The following is a 23,183-nucleotide window of genomic DNA, read 5'->3' as shown; positions in this document are numbered from 1 at the left end:
TCAATAAAATTGTTTTATTGAAGTGAGAAACGATATTTAATGCATATACAGAGTGGATGGTAACCGCTGCACCAAAATGAAACTGGTCGTAGATCAATAGGAGAGATTTGAAAGACCTAAATAAGTTTTTCTCTAACATTCACCGTTTTAGAGGAAATCGTTTTTCTATTAAACATTTGGCAACATCACGGCTACTGCAATAACTCTAACAAGTGCGGTCTTCACACCTTACCTTCTCTTCCCCCCTCTGCTGTACTCAGTAGGATACACGCGACAATGCGCTGCGTTAGAAGATATATTTTAACGATTTTTGCAATTATTCAATTTAAATTAATGGCTAACCTGTTTAATTTGCAAAAAAAAAAATAAATAATAATAGTAATAATATAATAATAATATAATAATAATAATAATAATAATAATAATAATAATAATAATAAAAAGATTGGAGACATTAACTGTTCAGATAATTTTTACCTATATGTTTGTATAGCAATCAGCTATTTCTCTCGGGCCATTACCGCAATAGAGCGCCGTAAACATTGGGAAAATATTATTTTTCTCCTGCTTAACGGTGCTTCATCGAAGAAAAAGTGTAATAAAATTTTTGTTATATATAACGTGTAGAATGACCTCTTAAATGTCGGTACTTCTGTCACCTTCCACTGTGTATATAATTTTATTCTTTTGTACAGATTTTACCAATAAAAATAAATGTTGTGAAATAAGAGATGGGTTTGTGTAGTTCTTATTTGCTAGTGAGAATTTTCTTTTTTGCAAATACTGTATATGTTAAAATAAATATGTACATGTATAGCTTGTAATTTGAATAAAATTGTTGTTGAAATGTGAAACAGTATTTAATGCATTATCATTTATTAACTGCGGAATACCACAATTTCTCCACATATTTTTTTATAACAGAATGTAGTCACTATTACGCTCACAAGATTGTGTTACTTTTAACGGCGATGGAAATCGACTAATTGAAGGAGAGAAAATGGGACGGTCCAAAGCCACACTTCTAACAAAAATAGTTTTTATGCGAGTTCATTTCTTACACATATGGGGAAGATACAAGTAAAATATTATAAAATTTACTCCACAAATGATGCAGGTATACGCTGAAGAAATTATGATGTAGCACCTAATAGCATTGCTGTAACGTACCGGACTGATTAGCATACTACATTTAATCTACAAGAGAGCTCTCATATTCAAAATTGACATACAAAATTTTAATACATTATTAATATACATATTTTTTTCTTGCATACAATATTTTTACTTGCTTCACATTTTGCCTACTCATTAAATTTGGCATACTTATCTTTTGAATGCTATTAATTTGGTATAGTATTCATTTGACATACTGTGTATAATGTACCGACATTTAAAAAAATGAACATGACAAATTATAAAGTAAAATTGTGGCCACATGTTCTTAAGTAATCAAAAATGCGTCCCTCATCCTTATGTTTTTTATATTTTTGATCTGTATGTCTTCTGATACAAGAATCCCCTAAAACAGGAGTTCTCCCAATTTTTTAGAACTCCGTCGTCTTTCACATGTCAGATTTTCCGTGCGACATTCTTGTACCGAAAATTTAAAAAAATGTTCAAATTAGATTTGGTGGTATTTTTTTTTTTAAGAATAGTCGTTTAGCCTTCCTTACCAGCTTGTAAAAATACAAAATTGGAATAAAATAAATATCTGCAAGTTTTCACTACGTGTATGTCATGTTTCACTATAGGCTGCATTATAAATTATTTTAGTTTTACCTTGTAGCTGCAACGCCCCAAATAAAGATCGACGAACACCAGGGCGTCGCGACGCACAGTTTGGGAGCCCCTGCCCTAAAATATAAATATTGCCCCAGTCTTGTTGTTCCTTCAAATTCACCCTCTGAAACCTCTATAATTTTTAAGCAAATCAAGTAACCTTAGAAACTATAACAGGAACTATTAACAATGTGCACAATATAATTATAGTAGAGTATGTCAAAATATGGTATGTGAATGTACAAATAAAAGAAAGTAGTTGCATGCCAGAAAAATTATACCTATAAAGTTGTCGAATTAAATTAGATGAAAAATAAATAAGCCAAATACTTGTATGTAAAATAGGTTATGTGTGCCTGGATTTCTAAGCACAGTCAAACAGTACAATAAGTAAATAAGCACGAAAAATGGTGAAAATAAGCGCCAAAATAAGCGAAAACGAATACACGGAAACGGTAAAATAAGCACAAAAAATATTGAAAATAAGTACCAAAATAAGCAAAAACGAATACACGGAAATATGATACATTTTTTCGTAGAACTCTTACCTTATTGAAGGCTGTTACGTATACAAGGAAGGTAATCCTGAGATTTTCCTGTGTGAAGCTCCTGCGTCCGTTATGAAGAATGATTTGTACAGTGAAAATGTTCTTTCGACGTCACAGGCGCATGTGAAAAACACCACAGTTCTTCGGTGAATTCCTCTTCAATATCTGTTTCTTCACCAGAAAACTTTTTAGAAATTTCACAGTATTTTGTAACCGGAACTTTTATGTAATACCTGGCTGAGTTTGTCGAACGCAATTTTTTGCACCCCCATGTGTTTCCAATTGACCTGCCTATTCGCAGAAGCTTGGCTGGGAATCCCAAGGTTCTCTCCTAATTAGCATTGCTTTCTTACGCATTCGACTGAAGTTAATTTTTTATTAGCAAATAAAAGAAAATGACTGAAAGAAATGATAAACGACTGCTATGAGTGAAATATGCACTTTTAAAGTTACAGTTTTGGGTAAAATATGCTGTTTTAATTTGAAATCATAAAATAGGTAAGCAAAAACGTTTTCCTGCGAAATAATCCTTTATAAGCACTAACATGGTTAAAACTGCTCATCTAGATGTGTCTTTTTCTTTCTTTCCCGTAGTTTAACCTCTCCCTTTTAGATTAATTTACACGACCCACGCCACACGGGCCTTACAGGGCCGCGACCTGTCGGGAGAGGAATTAATCTATGGATCACATACATACTTTTTTGACCACACAAGGACATGGAGGGCCTCCCCGGACGAGGGATCAGCTCAGTGCCAGGGCCACCTCCGATACAACACAAACATTTAAGACATTACACAGCATTCACTCATACATATGAAAGGATTAAGGGAAGGATCGCCGTCCATGGCCGGACTTTTAAGAGGTACAATCCCGGCATTTGCCTGGAAATAACTGAGGAAACCATGAAAAACCTCAGTTAGGATTGCCAGCCCCTGGGATCGAACCCCGGACCTCCCGAATGCAAGGCCAGCCCTCTACCACTCCGCTAGCTAGATGTGTCTTATGGAGTATAACCTTTCTGCTTAACTTTAAAAGTGTGGAAAAGAATATCCGGGCTTTAGTTATGTGTCAAATTAATTTGTCAAGTAGCAGTAGGTAGTGCAATATGTCAATCCACCCGGAACCTTGCACTAAACCAGCGGTCATCAGCATATTGCATCTTCGGACTAGCGCTCTTACCCGTGGCTGACATTGCGCTGGCGTGCATCCGTGACTGCTGGAGGGTATGCAGTCTCCCTCTCCCTCCTGCACGACGGAGCATATTTCGTTGCACTCCTTGCACTTTACCCATTTCAGCGAGTGCTGACGACCACTGCACTAAACTGGAAGTATACAAAATATCTTCATTGACATTAAAGTTAAGGGAATATTATCTTTTCTGCAATGTAAAAGAAATTTGTATGAAAAACCTCTTCTTTCCGATTGTAGTAATTATTAGAATAAATCTTTCGATTCTAGCTGAACGATCATGTTTCCTACAACGTTCTTCTCGCAAGCTTGATTGCATGCACCTCCCATATATTTCGATCTTTCTCGAATTGCAGTAAAACACTTACTACGATTTGTATCAGCATACTCGTCTGATTTTTCTCCTTTGGTTGTATGGTGTCTAAAGCACTGATTTCATTTTTCACAGCAAAGATATTATATAAAGTAAAATAACTTTGAATTTATGTATTTTCAGATTATATTCAAAAGATAAAACTGAAATTTAATATCATTGTCAATATATTAAGGATGTTTAATTTAATATATTTTGCTAAATTTTAACCCTCCTGCTACCAAGGTTTTTCACAACTTACTACTACCAAGAGGGTAATATAATTACCCCAATCTAAATCATACATCAATCTTCGTTAAGCATTTGGAATGTAAACAATTTATGTAGCATCGATTATAGGCTTACAAAAAATGTAAAGATATAAAAGAATCATCCTATTTTTAAAAACAAAGGGTGGTTCAAAAGTCTTATTCCATTTTGTTGAAAACGTACACAAAAATTAATGGGCTTCAAATATGTTACTGGTGACACTGAGGTAACACACAGTAAGTTAAATTTAAATTTGCCTCTCTTTCATTCCAAGACAAATTTCTTAATCCTGCATGATTTTGACATAGTGGAAAACACATTTACAAACATTGAATATCACAGTACTCTAACATAAATTGGAAATCATTTCAGTTATTGAAAATTAAATATTAGAATTACCATACATACAACCATGAGCAACTCAGTAACATTCGTTTATAATAAAATAAAATAAAAATTAATTTAAAAAAGTTAAATAAAAAATAATATGAAAATTATAAGTCGCTATCGGCGTCGCTCAGTCGGCTAAGGTGCTTGTCTGCCGACCCGGAGTTGCGCTCGGGCGTGGGTTCGATTCCCGCTTGTTCTGATTATTTGGTTGTTTTTTCCGAGCTTTCCCCAATCGTAAAACAAATGTTAGATAATCTATGGCGAATCCTCGGCCTCATCTCGTCAAATACCATTTCGCTATCACCAATCCGATCAACGCTAAATAACCTAGTAATTGATACAGCGTCGATAATAACAAAGTAAAATCGAATAAATTTAATTTTAGCTTTTCGTTGAAATTCAAATACTGTATTCGAACACCACGAGCATCTCCAAAAAAACGCTAAACTAATAATTATTTCTCACAAAATCATCATCATCAGTAGCTCTAAAACTCATTGCTGAGTCTTGGCTTCCTCAACGACTCCTCTCCAGCCATCATGATCCAAAGCTACCGTCCTCCAATTTTTCAACCCAAGAGCTCTCGCATAAGAGCTCCAGGTTTATTCATTTTCTTGCCAGGGTGTGACATTAATCGTGTCTAGGTATACTGTACTCCAACCAGGAGAAAGCCTCAAGGGTATGAGACGCAGCGGGGTAATGCTATGAATGAATGTTGATGTCATAAGGTCATACACACATGGCTACACGCATCTCCATTGGCTAACTCCCAGAGCACAAATGATATCACTGATACACATATATTTATACTACCCTAGTTACAAAATTAGATCACGGTTAATCTCCTGGTCTTTTAATCCCTCCGTACAGGAAATAACATATGCAGGAGAGCGCATGTTTCTTAAACTGACGTTATAACGGTAATATTATTTATCTACTTCGCTCCAATAGATGACACAATAGTAAGCACATTCCTTTCACGGTTAATCTCCTGGTTGAAGAACAGTATTAGTTTCCTTGAAGTCTCGTAGCAATGTTTTTTTTTTTCCGGGGTGGAGTCGCCAACCCCACACCCAACCCCCAACCTGGAGGACCAGGCTTCCATATTTGTCCCCTGGAGACAGGATGGCCCAGCTATGACCCCAGGCACTGGGTATCTCAAGCACCTCGGGGTCGCCGCTCCCCGTACCCACCACAGTGGGCCCCTGAGGGGGGGAAACCTCGACCAGGTAACTTGTCCCGACCGGGATTCGAACCCGGGCCACAGGTTACTCCACAGGTGCGGACTTCAAAAAATTACTTTCAGAAAAACCTGAACACACACAGATAAAAAATAAAAGATTGCAAATAAAAGATCATGATAATATAAATAACCATATAAACATTCTTATAAATAACACAAAATAAATTAATTTGGAAAGAGACAAACATAGACACGAAGAAAATTAAGCTGCAGATTGAATTTTGTATCCTGGAATTATGACAGACTACCAAGGGGGGGGTAACAAGATCACCCCACATAAATAATGTGAATTACATCTTAAATTAGAGTAATTGTTTATGTTATCGTTAATTCAAATTGTTAGATATATAACGGACAAATACATGGAATTTTTAAAATAAATACCATGGAGAAAAATAAAAATATTGTAAAATCGTCAATGGGGTAATCGCATTGCCCCTCTTGGTACCAGGAGGGTTAATGTGTACGACGTGATTACCAACCTAAATTACACAAGAGAGTTCGCCAAAGAATATGATCTTCAAGGAGTTCGTGATACACAAAATGTTGGGGACCACTGCACTAGACCAAGAGACTGGCTCTACAAAGCTTTCACGCGGCTTAGTTCATAGAGACGATTATTTAGTCCTGACAGTTCAGCGACGCGAAAGAGGGAAAGTAATAGGAGTAGTGGGGAGAGCTCCGGAGCAGAGATAGGAGCGAGCTGTCAGTGAAGAAATGCAATATAGCTTAACTGTACTGGAAACACACCGCTCTACCGCATTTGTGACGTTCGATCACTCTGAATGCAAACGACTAACTTAAACACCCCTTCGCGTAACTTAATGGACTCGCCTGACCCAGGCGCACATTGTCGGCGACTGTCATGACTAAATAATCGTACTGTACGTCTCATCTTCGTGGCTACAATATTTTGTCTGAGCACAAGATGTAATATTTGACTTACCATAACTAACAGCGACTGAGTCTTAACATTACATCTAGGCCTATAGCGTTGTAGTCAGCGTTGCTTAAGCGGGAATGTCTCGTGTTATTCTGGGTTGCTAAGTAGCCGCGCCCTCCATGAACTAAGCCGTATGAAAAGGCAGTGAGAATACTAAGTGAGCAAATCTGTGCAGCTCTTGAGGCTGTAATTAAGGAAGCTAAGAAAGCAAAGTTTGTTTCAGACGGAAAGTTTCCTGAAACATCTAGGGAAACATTTTCAAGTTCAGCAAAATTTCCTTCTTACTTGCTTGCTTTTAAGGAACCCGGAGGTTCATTGCCGCCCTCACATAAGCCCGCCATTGGTCCCTATCCTGAGCAAGATTAATCCATTCTCTATCATCATATCCCACCTTCCTCAAATCCATTTTAATATTATCTTCCCATCTACGTCTCGGCATCCCTAAAGGTCTTTTTCCTTCCAGCCTCCCAACTAACACTCTATATGAATTTCTAGATTCGCCCATACGTGCTACATGCGCTGCTCATCTCAAACGTCTGGATTTAATGTTCCTAATTATGTCAGGTGAAGAATAAAATGCGTGCAGTTCTGTGTTGTGTAACTTTCTCCATTCTCCTGTAACTTCATCCCTCTTAGCACCAAATATTTTCCTAAGCACCTTATTCTCAAACACCCTTAACCTATGTTCCTCTCTCAAAGTGAGAGTCCAAGTTTCACAACCATACAGAACAACCGGTAATATAACTGTTTTATAAATTCTAACTTTATTTTTCGACAGCAGACTGGATGATAAAAGTTTCTCAACCGAATAATAACAGGCATTTCCCATATTTATTCTGTGCTTAATTTCCTCCCGAGTATCATTTATATTTGTTACTGTTGCTCCAAGATACTGTATTTGAACTTCTCCACCTCTTCAAAAGATAAATTTCCAATTTTTATATTTCCATTTCGTACAATATTCTCGTCACGAGACATAATCATATACTTTGTCTTTTCGGGATTTACTTCCAAACCTATCTCTAACATCACAAAACATTCAGTAATTTGCTGTAAATAAATTGACATCTTTCTGTTTATAATTTGCTTCGTTTTAAGTTTACATCAACAATTTCGTGATACAAATCGTTGAAGTCAATACATCATCCTCTCCTTGTGAGCAGCGCAAAATCCTAGTCACGTGGTTAACATATTAAATTGTTGTTAGTCAACCGTCCGAAGACAGGTCTCAACCTCACAAGTGATGCCAACATGTCATCACTTATGAGGCAGCTAGGCCAGGAGATAATGGAGTAGGATAACCAGTTTCTTTCTCCATTTCATACATCGCCGATTACCTACATATTATACTAATCAGACTTCAGGTGTAGGCCTATATAAACAATTGAGGGGTTAGCTGGAAGAAGGGCGTAATTCGAATTACGACGTTTATCCGTAAAATGACTATATGCGTTCTTTGGCAGCGTTTCTACCAACCACCACAATATTATGCCTCTACTCCCAATAGATTGCAATAGAGAGGCATTATTGAATTGCTTCCGTCTTCCATCTCACTACTGTGGTTCGAGGAACGGCGAAGGTAACTGCAAGGGTGTTCACGTTGTCTGACGAATGTTCTGATCTATCCTATCTTTCGCCTAATGGAAGCGAATATAACATTTCTGATGTTGAAAGTATCAGTAAAAATGATTTACATACGAAAAGGTAGAAAACGGAAACGGTTTAACAAACTATGAAAGATTAATCTAGCAAGCGACGACGAAATTACAGCAAAGCTTACACAAGTAGGTCAGGAAAAATGGTGAAAGAAATACACTATTACTATTTATTTTTGTCAATGGAGAATGAATATAAGGTACTAATAGCATAGGCATATGAAGTGCTATAAAATGTTAGATCCAGGCTAGCAGTCGATCATTTAGGAACGACCATATTTTATGAGATGTCTACAGAGGAACAAGCCATTTTCCATTGAGGATTTTGGAATACTGGAATCAAAAACGAACAGGACACATTCCTTATGGGGTGTTTGGAGAGGAGGACAAACAACTGTAAAACCCAAGCACTGAGAATGTTCTTGGGTATAAAGTATCATGACTGAGAAGAATTTTTATGCAAGTCCTTTATTCTGTCATTGTTTAAAATATCTAAGCAACGAGTGATAACTGCTCAAAATATAGTGAAACTAGGTGATACTGTAATGACAGATATGAGAGGCAAACACTCCAATAGACCTCACAAGATTCTAGATGTTGTTTATGTTAGGTTATTAGATCACTTAAAGTGCTATAGTGCTTGTAAGCTTGTAAGGTACTTTTAGTTAAAATCATAACGTGAAATAAGTTGGATTAATTATTTTTAATCTTGTGATAAAAATTTAGTAAACGAACATATTATACATACATACAGTATATTTGTAGATCATACATTGTCATTATCTTCATTATTGTAGTATAGACCTATATCTAGACTTTCCTATCGAAATATAGAAAAGTTAACAGTATTGCAGTATTTTAACCCTCTTCTATGGAAGAAGGGTGTAACTAAAAAAATTGAATGCTTCGTTCTCGTACAATATTAAACATTAACCATGGAACTCATTGTAATCACAAGAGAACGTATTACCACAGGCTACTATATACTGTACAGTACCGAAGCTTGAGTTTTGAGGGTGCTAGAAACAATAGACTGTGACGGTACTATTTTGCATTGCCTGTAATGAGGCGATATTAGCGATCCTAGTGGTGAGCAACTATTTTATGTTTGCATATTTACTACGTATTGAGCTTCGCGACTGTATGTACTAGACTGTGGTATTACCCTACAATATATATAAATAGTGTCATATTCCAGCAAGAGATTCAGGGTACAGATTTTTTTTATCTCAAAACTATGTTTTATGAGTTACGCCCTTCTTCCAGCTAAAACCTCAATTATTGTTCTTCCTTTGACATATCGTCAAGTGAGATGTACTGCCTGATAATATAAGTACATATCAGCCATAACCTCAATCAGAGGTAAATATTAAATTGCTGAATATTAATGCAATACATGTGCTTTCAGTCCTATTCTAAATATTTTCATTGTAAATGTATATCCTTCCACATAAAATTATTCTAAAGAAACCTAAAAGGAAAAAGTATTTTGGGGTGGTTTACGCAATGATTAAAAAAATCTCCCTTAATTTTAGCTCGAAACTCTGGAAATTCCACAATAATCTCCAATATCTTCCTAATTTTCAGTTTTAAAACCTGACAAACTTACGTTTGACTCTGGGATATAATACCCACTTTTCCGTTGGCAACCACATCCGAACTAAATTGCAGCTCAAAACGGCAGTAATTGGTCCATACCGTAAATGCTCGTTAGGACCCATTCACACGGTGCGGGAATTTCTCGAATTTATTAGAGTCGATTTCGTCTGGACAGAAGTGTACACACGGTTCGATTTTTTCCGTGCATAATGAAATTTAAGTCATATATATATATATATATATATATATATATATATATATATATATATATATATATATATACAGGAAAAACTCGAACCGTATGTATGCTGCTGTCCGCACAAAATCGATTCGAACAAATGCCCGTTTTGAGAAATTCCGGTACCGTGTCAACGGATCCTAAGGCTGCTATTACACTATCAAAGCTCTTTGACAAAGATCTTTTATAAAATATATACGACAGTGTAATGGATTTTCTTTTATGAAAGTTTCTTTGATACAAGATCTTTTATAAAATTTAAGTGCATCTTGTTATCTTTGATAAAAGATTTCTATACCTTGAAACAAATATGGCGGAATGCAAATGTAACTGGACTGTTGCTACCACAAGAATTCTGATATGGAAATGTGAAGAAAATTAAATGTTGTAAATAAGTAGTTTGTATAATATATTAATATTATATAATAATATTTTGTAATAATTTGTATAACTTTTCAAGTCCTCGCATTGTACTCGTAGCTCTTTCAGTAAATTCTAATGGATATCTCTCTTATCACGCTTTGCAATCCACGGTTTAACACGCAGGGGTTTCTTTTCTTGTTTCTTTTTCAGTAATATGTAATAATAGAACTAATTCTAGTTAAACCAGCGATGGGGAAAAAGTAGCACAGTGTGTTCCCTTCCTCTCAATCATAGTTGAACCACAGTCTAGTATATACAGTCACGAAGCTTGAGATGTTGAGGTTGCTAGGAACAATAGAATGTGCAGGTACTATTTCGTATTGTCTGTAATGAGACGATAGTAGCGATCCTAGTGGTTAGCAACTATCTATGGATGCATATTTATTACATAATGAACTTCGTGACTGTATATACTAGACTGTGGTTGAATCCCTCGCACTGCTAGCTAGCAGACAATTCATTCCTATATCTGTTTCCGTCCAAATCGCGACCATTTTGTCACAAGTCTGCGAGTATCAGTGGTGGAATCATGTCCCACAGCAAAGTAAAAAGATACATTTACAAAGACGAATGGGAATAAAAGTACTTTCGTGTTCCTCCAAATATCAAAGCATTGTGTTCGTTGTGCAACAAGGAGGTATTCTGCTTCTTGTTTAGTGTGTTCCGGCATTTTAAATCCTTCCATGAAAAGAATTATAGTGAGAAGAATTTGGCAGATAAATATTTGAATTTGTATTTATATCGTGGTGACATTATTATAACAGAAATCCTGATATTACAGTATCGTGACGGTTTTGGGTAGTCGTTTTACAGATTACAAGCTAATTTATGTCCTTTTTAAATAGGGCCATCCCGCAATAAGAAATTCGAAGAATTAAAACATTCATTAAAAATTAAAGACGAGCCAGCTTCAGTTTGTTTAGCAACAAACATATTTCGTGTTAGTTATCTTTTCTCAAAACGTATAGCATATAGGTGTTCTCGAAAGGGGCTAACAACTTCGGCCCAAGGATTTATAACATAATAGCTAAATTCCTAAACATAAAATTTGCTAATGCTCCTTATTTTGAAAAATCAATTAAAAAATTGCTGTTAACAGAGAAAATTTAAAGTTTCATTATTTTGATATTTATGTTTTTCTTCTTTTTCTTATTTTTTACTTTCTACTCTGTTATTTAATAAAATGTCTTAACACTATGTGGAATGCTCCCTGAGCACGGGTATGTAACTTTTTCTGGGGGTGCTAGAGTGTTTTTATATTAAAAAGTCAATATGTATCTTTGCACTGGCAATAAAGTATTATTATTATATATCTGCTAATTATTCGTGGTATCAGTTCATCTGTTGCAAGAAAAGTATTTGCATTCTATTTACCTTGTTCATTACTCATTCAATCTGTTTACCGAATGAAGTAACACAATTATTATTTCCGTTCCATTTATGTAAATACATTTTAATTACTAAAATGTAAACGCTTGTTTCGTTCTATTAATATTTATCAGCACCCTATTAGTTTAGGTCAAGAGTATAACAACACAACTATTACATCGCGTTTCTACTGGGTTACGCCACTGCACAGCTTTGGACTAGTCTTGTAAACAATCAAACCCGGAAACGACAAAATACGCCTGACCTTGCTGTTTTAGATTTGGAGTGAGTAAGTTGCTGTTTATGTTCGTTCCACCCCTTTTCCCCGTCGCTGAGCTAAACAAACATAATACTGTTCTTCGTTCATGGTGTTATAAACTTAACACGTAAATATTAGTATCAACAAAATAAACTTAACGCTTAAATATTAGTATTAACAAATCATAAACTTAACGGGTAAATATCAGTATCAACAAATTCTCGGAACACGTGTTAACTGTTGTGGAACAAGTGTTAGGTGAGCTTTTGTTCCTAATTTTAGGTTATCTTTGATAAAATATTTTATAAAAGATTTTATGTAGTGTAATATACCCCAAATCCTATCTTTTATCAAAGATCTTTCATAAAATATTTTATCACATTCTTTGTCAAAGAACTTTGATAGTGTAATAGCAACCTAATGGCTTGTTTCCCAAATATTGTTAGAACATTTAACGAATGTTAAACTCTTAACAGTTTGATAAATATAGATATTTTATGCCTTCAACACTAGTTTGGTTTAAGAGATTGTTAAGTGTTTGTTAACTTTAAATGTAGGATTTTAAGCAGCTAACTCATTTGACAGATAGTTAAATATGGCAGATGATACCACAGCTGTTCAAACAGAAGTTGTGAAAATAATATTTTATATCTCTCTTTAAGGAATTTTTCGTGAATGACTGATAACATAACATTTAAAAGACAATTTGAAAAGCTAATATAGGGAAGATAATCTTTAAAAGTAAACTGATTATCATACTGACTGATTATTTTGATACTGAGCTATTATATATTAAATATTCATAAAATGTGGAATCTCAACTAGGTAAAGGGTTTTTGCCCTTGTCATTAAATTATTTACCGCTTTTTTGTGTATTAGGATTTATTTCTTTTTATTGTTGATGTAAGTGTATTAATTTAAGTATAGTTAATATAATATTTTAACTTCTAGGAATGATGGTTTATATACTATGCATGATACTCAATTTGTGACAATATAGATTTTCAAAATAAGTAGGCCTCAAAATTTTACAAGAAATTTAAACCAGACTTGAATATCTCATAAACAGAAATATATCACTTATTCCAGTTCAGCATTTACTATTTACTGTTGATTCTATGATACAGGCTCTTTTTAAATAACTATAGCCAATGTCAATAGTGTTTCAAAATACACAGTGAGTACTATATTCTAAAGGGTTCAGCAAAAATTGTTTCTTTGAGAAGTCCTATAATAATTATTAGCATTAGTACTATAACCTTACTTTGTAATAATATTATCAATAGCAGGCATGTCAAAACCTTGCACATTGTGCAGTCGCGCACATTGTGCACTTGTCTCTGTGCGATGTGCAGTTCCTATTCCCCTACCTGGAGGGAGTGAATCGGCTTGGAGGGGAACGCGACAGGGCTGTACATTACCTGCAATACCAGAACAGCTTTGGTTTCAGTAACACAGAACAGTACGGATGTGCTTATTGAGCTGTGATTGTGAATGCGTTATGAAAAATAAAGTGAGGAGTCCACAGATATAACGAAGAAGAGAAATCACGAATCATGTAACGTAACTGTTATGATGTTTTCCTCAGCCAACAGTAATATTTTAAAATGAAAGGCTTTCGTCATATCATGTGGACCTAATAGTGATGTGAGAATTTAAATCAGATTAGTAAAGTTCTCAAAATATGATATTCGCCAACTCTTATTTCTTAATTAGTACTCTCACGGCAAAACAAACTATGTTGTTTTGGAGTCTGTACTAACACAGCCATCAATGATTAGACGACTTACAACTTTTATTTGATAAGCTGATAAGTGATGAGAATATTGAGTGAAGAATACATGTGAGGGTCTTGAGTTGTAAGGGAAGGAAGAAAGCAACTATTTGTAAAGCGGAAAAATTTTCTGGAAAAATAATACATAATGACGAATTTTCCATCTCACGTTACTATATTATCTTAATATACTTACGTTAATAAATGTTAAACCTGACATAAAGAAAATCTTCACACCTTGTGAAGTACTCTCTTAACTCAATTCAGTAACGCTCCCAACTTACTGATACTTGCTCTCAACGTTTTCCAAATAAACTATATATATATAAATTTAAATTCAAGCTTAATTTATCCAATTTATTAATAATAATGAGAATTTATATTAATATACAGCAAGGAAATGATTCCAGTGTAAAAGCCTCACAATGTCCCATTGCATGTAATATTTTCTTTAACATTTGTGCACCAATGGTCCCAATAATGCTTGAGGAATAATGAAAGAGTATTACTTTGAAATAATCAGTACCTACTACATAAACTGAAATACTGTGTTCGGTTTTTTTTTGTTTCGAAATTCCTGCAATATTTATATTTTCTTAAAAAAAACTGTATACAAATCATGTAAATAAATGATTCTTTACAAACGACTGCTTTGTGAATTATAACTGAGTAGGCCTAAGTCTATTGTTTCTTGTGTTACAATTATTGTCAAATATAGAAACTGACAATAATAAAATTGCGTTTTTTCCTTCTGCTAAGTATGTTTATAATGTCCAGATGTTAATTTAATTGAACACTAGAAGTGCAGAATAGATTCTTGCACATCCCTCCCGCTAAGAACTGGTAAGAGCAACACGTGAATGACGCAATCTGCTCAGACCGACGTTCCGCGCACATACACTGCACTTTCAGTGTCTGATTTCGACATGGCCTGTTCAATAGTATGCACCTACAACTTTCATTTGTCTTCCTCTTTATCGATCATGGCCTACAGTACCAGGTTTTGATTTTATACATGTTTCATGACTTACTCTACAATACAGAATTTAAAGAATAATATCAGCCAATAAAAAATTTCTTTACATGTGCAAAATCATTACCAACTGCTATTGAATGGTTAAAATAATGTTAACGACTGTTATAGTTAAGTGTTGGTTGTTTTAAACGAAATGATGTTGAGGAAATGGAAAATACATTAACAAAACGTTAAAAATAAACAGGCTGTTAATTGAACACTAGTTAAGTCAAATTAAACATTTCTTGTAGAAACTTGCCAATAGACTTGCATCATATAAACAGTGTCATTTGTTCCCTGCAGAATAAACGCTTCGTTTATTTCATGCAAGAACTAGAAAGAAATTCTGACTTGGATCGTAATTGTATGTATGTATGTATATATGTATGTATAATCATATAGCAGTAGCGAAGTCTCGCGTGTGGGACGTGTAGGTACGCAGTACGCACTTGTTACAACATCTCTCCTTCCCATCCCCTCCGCTGATTTCACCCCATAGTTCCCCCCTCTTTAACTCACCCTGCCAGTCCGAAGAGTGATGCAACCAAAAACACGGCACACACTCTCTCACTCACCCTCTCTCTCTCCTTGACATTGGGGTTGTACTCCTACGTCAATACATGGAGCGTGCGGTGCTGGGAAGCCCACGCTACCAAAACAAATGCCTCACGCTTCCGCACTCACTCCACAGTTGCGCAGGTCTTCCACGCAAATGGGGACGGTATTTGTATATTACTTTTAAGTCCCTTTTACACTACACACATTGTATACAAATGTGACACTTTTTATGAAGGTGTGGTTAAATAATAATAGTAGCAGAAATAAATGTATACCAATAAAAACAGTCCCAGATGAGGGCTCCATTAACATTTTTGCCGCCCGGCTTATTAAAAAATGCTGCCACTTAACATAAATATCTGTCTAAAAAAGTTAACCTAAAGGAAAATAAGTGAATAATGACTATTGAAATGAGAGTAGCTACTAAAAAGGGAAATGATACACAGCAAATGAAATTAAATAAAACTTATGTCTAAATGTCTGTAATAGTGTAATACAATACTTCCAGCGGATCTGGATCTGAAGTCTTGCAAGTTTTGTTCACCCAGTGGCGGCTCCTGCATATTTCTTAAGAGGAAAGAAGTTAACAGCTCAAAATGACACCTACTTGAGATAAACAAGCTACAAATTAGCCTGCATGCATACATGTAAAACCAGGTAGTGTTAGGGTTGGCCTTCCCTTTTATATAGCAATAATCGGTTTTTGTAAACTGAGTTTCCTAAATTTTCCAAAATATAATATGTTTTCACTTCCATTCATTGTTGAATAACTGCACAAATTAACAATTACAAGGAAATTCACAACTTCACAGCATTTTTCACGCACACTACAGCAGCACACGTGCTGAAAGAGACAAGCTACTGACACGTAACCGGAACCGTTTTACAGAAATGGGAATGGGAAATAATCTGTTAGGAAAGCGAGAACGCTGCACCCACCCACGTGGTCTGTGTTGCGACATGTACATTTTACAAGTTCAGTATCACATGCTTTTGAAGAATGTCAGTTCTTGTAAAGTCTTACTACCATTATTGTTCAAAGCTGCCGGTGGCCGATTAATTTTTCCTACGTTTAAAAATAATGTAGTTTGGAGTACTTTCAATTTCATATATATTTGTACAAAACTGACAATTTGGCTGTTGCCCTGCCTAGTAGACAATGAATGGAAGTGAATTTCAGGGGCCAAAAAGATCTGCGATACTAATGTAGAACTACTTCCTTTTTGTTTTATATAAACCCAACTTCAACTTTCAGATATCCTCGAAAGTTTCAAACCATGAATAGTAGCTTATTATAAAGTGCAATGAATAATATATTTTGATTTGTAATTTTAAGAAAGTTTATATGGTGTCTTTCATAGTTTTGCGTTAAAACTGTTTTTATTGTGCCTCCTCCTAGATGTGTTATAGTCTGGTTGAATGCAGCGGCAGCGAGCTTGCTGCAAGACCAGTCGGTTTCTATTTCCCGCCCATGCGCTAATTCAGAGGAGGATCTCCTCCCTATCCTTTCATTTACTTGCTTTATAACTCTGTTTCTTTCTCTGGCCGCTAGCGCGCTGTTTTCTAAGTATGTTAACTGCAGTAAAGGAGGAATGGATTGACTTTCTTCCACACAAACAATCCCGCATCCTTCTCACAGTTTTCGTGCAGCACACGAGTACGTGTCGTTTAAAACTCGATCAACCGAGGTTTTCTCATAGCTGTGAACTTAAAAATTATCGAATCTTCCTCGAATTTCAAGGCGTATATTTAATTTGGCATTTACTTTAAAAAGAAGCAAAATGTGAGGAGAACGTTCCTCCCTTCCCTCCCCCGAGGAACCACCACTGGTTTCACTCCTTTCCTAGTGTGAAATATTTTCTTATTGCTATATTTATCGCAAAGAACGCTGGATCTTTACTAATTTTACTTATGTAATTTCCACTCATCACTAGGCCTGAGAAACATATGCCGTTATACTACCAGTGCGCTTTGTGCGCCTCTGACTTTGAGTAATATCTCAGTTGGGGTAAGTTAACGCAGTGTCTTTTGTGCGTTTGAATTCATGCTTATCATCACGGTAAGATAGTCCTCAGCATTTGGATGGTTGAAAGCCACTCCTTTGACTTCGAAACACAACTGTCTGCTAAAGAAAAATTTAAAGATATAATTTTCTTTCTTAAAGAAAAATTGTACTATTTTAAAAAGCATTTTATTTTCTGTCTGTAGAAAATACACCTAATATAACATTGGCAAGTATCAACTCTTTTATTTCATTATGTTAAAATGATGGTATATTACGTTTTTGTTTTACATCATTTTTCATTTCATATATTGTTGCAGTGAATAACAAACCACATTTTCAAATTTTCAAAGGATAATGATTACCTGTTGCTAGAAAAAACAGCCTTACATCTAGAGAAATTTCATTTCACTTCTGCAGAAACAATGACATATTTCAGATTGTTCACATAAGCATTATCTATCTCAAAATCTGTATCATTATTGATAAATTTCCTCATTTGAAATTGTCACAAATTTTACATAGAGCTAAATATCCATAATGTTTATCCAGTATTTTTTTTTTTCATTTGTTTGCTACAACTTTTCCTATTTCGTGTTCCAACTATTCAGTTTCGTCACAATATCATTGACTACATGTTATTTCATAATGTCCAATTGTAATTCGTACGAGGTAACCCCTGGCGTAAGCAACCCGCAGCGCATATTCTTTAAGATCGTTTTTCCTAATTTATATGGAAAGTTATTGACCTTAGCAGAGCATGCTTGACGTGCAGTATCTTCTGTTTCTATAGCCGTTTGGACACCCATGTGTTATTTTGTCTGTAGAAACTACACCTAATATAACATTGACAAATATCAGCCTTATTATTTCACCTTGTTAATATGATAGTGTATTACGTTTTTGTTTCACATAATTTTTCATTTAATATATTGTTGCAGTGAATAACAAATCACATTTTCAAAGGAGAATGATTGCCTGTTGATAGAATAAAGTCTTATATCTAGAGGAACTTCGTTCCACTTCTGCAGAAACAATGAGGGCATATTTGAAATAGGTTCGAATCCCAGTTGGGGCAAGTTACCTGGTTGAGGTTTTTCCGGGGTTTTCCCTCAACCCAATACGAGCAAATGTTGGGTAACTTTCGGTGCTGGACCCCGGACTCATTTCACCGGCATTATCACTTTCATAACATTCAGACGCTAAATAATCTAGATGTTGATACAGGGTCGTAAAATAACCCAATAAAATAAAAATACAAAAAATTTGAAATATTTTACATAAGCATTATATATCTCAAAATCTGTATCATTATTACAAATTTGTTTATTTCAAATTAAGTCACAAATTTCGTCCTCGGTGTCTTGCTATTATTTTCCCTTACAGGATGTTGAATGTTGCCTGTTACGAATAGCAGTATTCGGTCGTAATGTAACCGATCAACTAAAGTTCACTGCTGAACGAAACACACTGAAATCCCCCACCTCAACGCAATTTACGTACTGGTACCTAAAGTCAGAGGCGCATGAAGCGCAATGTAACGGCATACAAAAAATTTCAAATTATGGTTTGTTTAACGACGCTAGCAACTCAGAGGTTGTATCAGCCTCGCCGATGTGCCGGAATTTTGTCCCGCAGGAGTTCTTTTACATGCCAGTAAATCTACTGACATGAGCCTGTCACATTCAAACACACTTAAATGCCATCGACCTGGGCCGAGATCGAACCCGCAACCTCGAGCATACAAGGCCCAGCGCTATACAAATTACACGACCGAGGCCGACAAAAACGGCACACATTTCTTAGCCTTAGTTATTAACATTATACTATGTTCTAATAGAACATAATCATGAATATCTTTTAAAATATCTTGAAACGCAATTTTTTCACAGTCATCCAGTTTTTATCAAATTTTAACTTGTGTTTAATGTTCTATAATTAAAAATGCTTGTGTCATTATTACACTCACACAGTAATTATATATGTATATAGTCAATAGTTATTTGTGTGTGATAGGTAAGACACTTTACTTTGCGTAACAGGAAAATTGATGGAAATAATCAGATATATCGAAATATTGGTAATTTCTTTTTAAAAGGTCACAGGGGGGTTTAAACCCGATAACCCATCTTGCGTACGCCCCTCATTGCCATTCATCCAAATATTGTGATTAGGCACTACTTTCAATTTAAGCAGGGCATGTAAATATTTTGTTTCAGTATGAGTGAAGTGCTACGAAGCGTCATTTTACTTCGGACTTGCAATAACTACGTACACTATGGGTCCCATATTTTTTCAATGTTTCGTTTATTACAGTGGTACATTTTGATACATTTTGGAACAGGCTTTGAAGAGGTTAAGTGATCAATTGAATAAAATTATATGGTGTCATTTAAAAAATGGAGGCCATTACTCGTATCTCAATTAACAGGGTTACAAAACAGATATACCCATAGTATTAAACCCCATTCCACTTAAACAACATTTGTTTAAAACAAAAATTGAAGCCCTATTTGACTCTACATTACCATACACAAACGCATCCCGCCCCCTCCAGCAAAATCAGTGAAGAAACCAGAAGAAGCAAGGCCCTCACTAGTTCTGATGATGGCTGACATAAGGCTGAAACTAGGTTTACAACTTAATAATATATTTTAACATATGAAAGTGGTTATACGAGTATTAACTATATTTCTAAGTAACAATTTTTCATTTGACGCCTAATAAAAAACAATTTTATTTCGGGTGAGGAGGATAAATGGGACACCTTGTTCATTTTTGTTATCATTTCTTTTATTAGTGTTGTAAGAGGGCACTATGTATAGGAAAAAGAAAACTTAAAAAAAAAAAATTCAAATTTATTCATAATTTATATTTGGATGGTATGAATAGATAGGCTACCCGAAATGAGAAAGTGCTCGTGCTCGGGTACAGTCCAGTAGGTTCTACATAAATTTTACAGATATCAATAATAATGTTGATGATAGAAATAATAATAATAATAATAATAATAATAATAATATAACAGTGACGGAGATAATACGAAGATAGTAATACCAATTAATTAATAGTAATAATACTAATAATTATAACAAAATAATAATATTAACAATAATAAAATAACAGTATGATTGGTAAAATAAATATAAAAACCACTTAGCGAGAGTTAGACACAACTTATACAAGCATATAATAACCGGAAAAAAAGAACTCGAAGTCCACTAAAAAGTTTGTTGTATCGCAGACGACAGCAACCGCCGTATTGATATTATGTTATGCATTATCGGAGGGGGGTGGAGCCGAAAATATAATCCGAACATCCTCTTCGAATCTACTAACATACAACCAGAGGAAAATTAATGCTGAAAAATAAAATATCTATCAGTCAAACTATTCATTATTTTCAGGATACATTCAATAATAATATTAAAATATTATTAATCAAATTTCAGTTACAGGTCTCTCCTTTGGTGCTATATGTATCCTATCATTATTTTTTTTGAATCGCGGGGAAAATATAAATTTTGAAAAATCACCAGAGACAGGGATATGACAAGTACAATCGAATGTGTCTGTGACGATGCTAAGAAATCGTTTGTGTGAAAACATACACTGTTATTAATTAAGAAAATGATCCATTTATATTTATTTCAATGTTTTATCTTATAGGTTACATGTATCAGGTAAATAAATATTAGTGACACTTAAAATAAAAATAAAATGAAACATAATCATACATACAATTTTACTTTAAGTATTGATTTTAGCCTCACTTCAGTAACCCAATACATCCACCTCAAGGAATCTTTTTTAAATATTCGGTATTATCAGACATCGGTGTAGATCAGTTAGTGGGCGCGTTTACCTGCTGAACTGGAGCTGCGCTCGTGCATGAGTTCGATTACCGCTTGAGCTGATTACCTGGTTGCGTTTTTTCCGAGGATTCCTCCAACTGTAAGACGAACGTCAGGTAACCATGTGGCAAATCCTCCGCCTCAACACGTAAAATACTATCTTGCTATCAATTCTATCGACGCTAAATAGTCTAGTAGTTGAAACAACGTTGTTAAATTAACTATACGGTATTACCTCCCCGAATATTTAGAATCAGATATTAGCTAATTGAAATTACAGTAGGTAGAAACATTGTTTCACCAGTTTTTCTTGAGGGTCTCCGTTCTCCTGCCATAATTCTACAAGCTTTGAATCATCTAATATTAGGATATGTCCATGATTCGAGCAAAATAAAATCTTGTTATCCGAAAGCCACTTAAGCTGGATGTAGATAAAGATATAATATAATATTAATGTAGAAATTATTTTGTGTGGAGTGTAGCATTATATGGGGTAGAAACACGGACATTACGACGAAGTGAAGAAAAGCCACTACAAGCATTTGAAATGTGGATATGGAGAAGAATGGAGCGTGTGAAATGGACAGCCAGAATAAGAAACGAAGCTGTGTTGGAAAAAGTGAGTGAAGAAAGAATGATGCTGAAACTGATCATTTTCATTTCATTTCTACATTTCATTTATTATATTTCATAGATCTTACATTAGCAATGAAGCTTTAAGATGTAGAATAAGTCATAATTTTACAAGATTACAATTACAATTTTTATTCTTTTTACAATTTCAATTTCAATTATTTACCATTTTTTTGGCGAGGTGTAGTGAGATGAGATGAGGTGAGGCTGAGGGTTCGCCAACAGAATACCTGACATTTGCCTTATGGTTGGAGAAAACCTCGGAAAAACCCCAACCAGGTAATCAGACCAAACGTGGTGAAATGAGGCCGAGGACTCGCCATAGACCATCCTGCATCAGTCCCACGACTGTGGAAAACCTCGGAAGAAACCAATCAATCAGACCAAACGAGGGATCCAATCCAAGACCGAGCGCAGATCTGGATCAGCAGACCAGCGAGTCTGCCGACTGAGCTACATTGTTGGCTCTACTGAAAATATAGACCTACAGTACATAGCCAGTGAGATTATTAAATTTACAAACCCAAATGATTATTCATCAGTTGAGCTATAAAATATAATACATAGGAATAAGTTAATTCAGTTTAAAGGCATAAACAATTCAATCGTTTGAGAGATACAAAAATTTATAATACATATCATGCAAATTACTTAAAATTACAAGCATAAACAATTCATCAGTAGAGTTATACGGATTACTATTCAATTTAAAGCATATACAATTCATCAGCCAAACTACACAAACATATATACAGTATAAAGTAAACAGATTAATTCAATTTATAAGCATACTTTCGTTAAGCTATACAAAATTGTACAATTCATATCAAGCAGATTAATTCAATTTATAATCATAAATAATTCATCAATTGAGCTATACAGACTAGAATTCAGTTTAAAAGAGGAAAAGGAATTATCTGGGTCATTGATTGAGAAGAAACTGCCTACTGAAGGATGCACTGGAAGGAATAGTAGACGGAGAAGAGTTCGAGGCAGAAGAAGATATCAGATGATAAACGACATTAAGATACAGTATATGGATCATATGCGGAGACAAAGAGGAAGGCAGAAAATAGGAAAGACTGGC

The sequence above is a fragment of the Periplaneta americana genome, chromosome 10 (genome assembly GCF_040183065.1).
Source record: "Periplaneta americana isolate PAMFEO1 chromosome 10, P.americana_PAMFEO1_priV1, whole genome shotgun sequence".
Lineage (NCBI taxonomy): Eukaryota > Metazoa > Arthropoda > Insecta > Blattodea > Blattidae > Periplaneta > Periplaneta americana.
The sequence above is the reverse complement of the archived record's forward strand: the minus strand, read 5'-3'. Positions refer to the sequence as shown.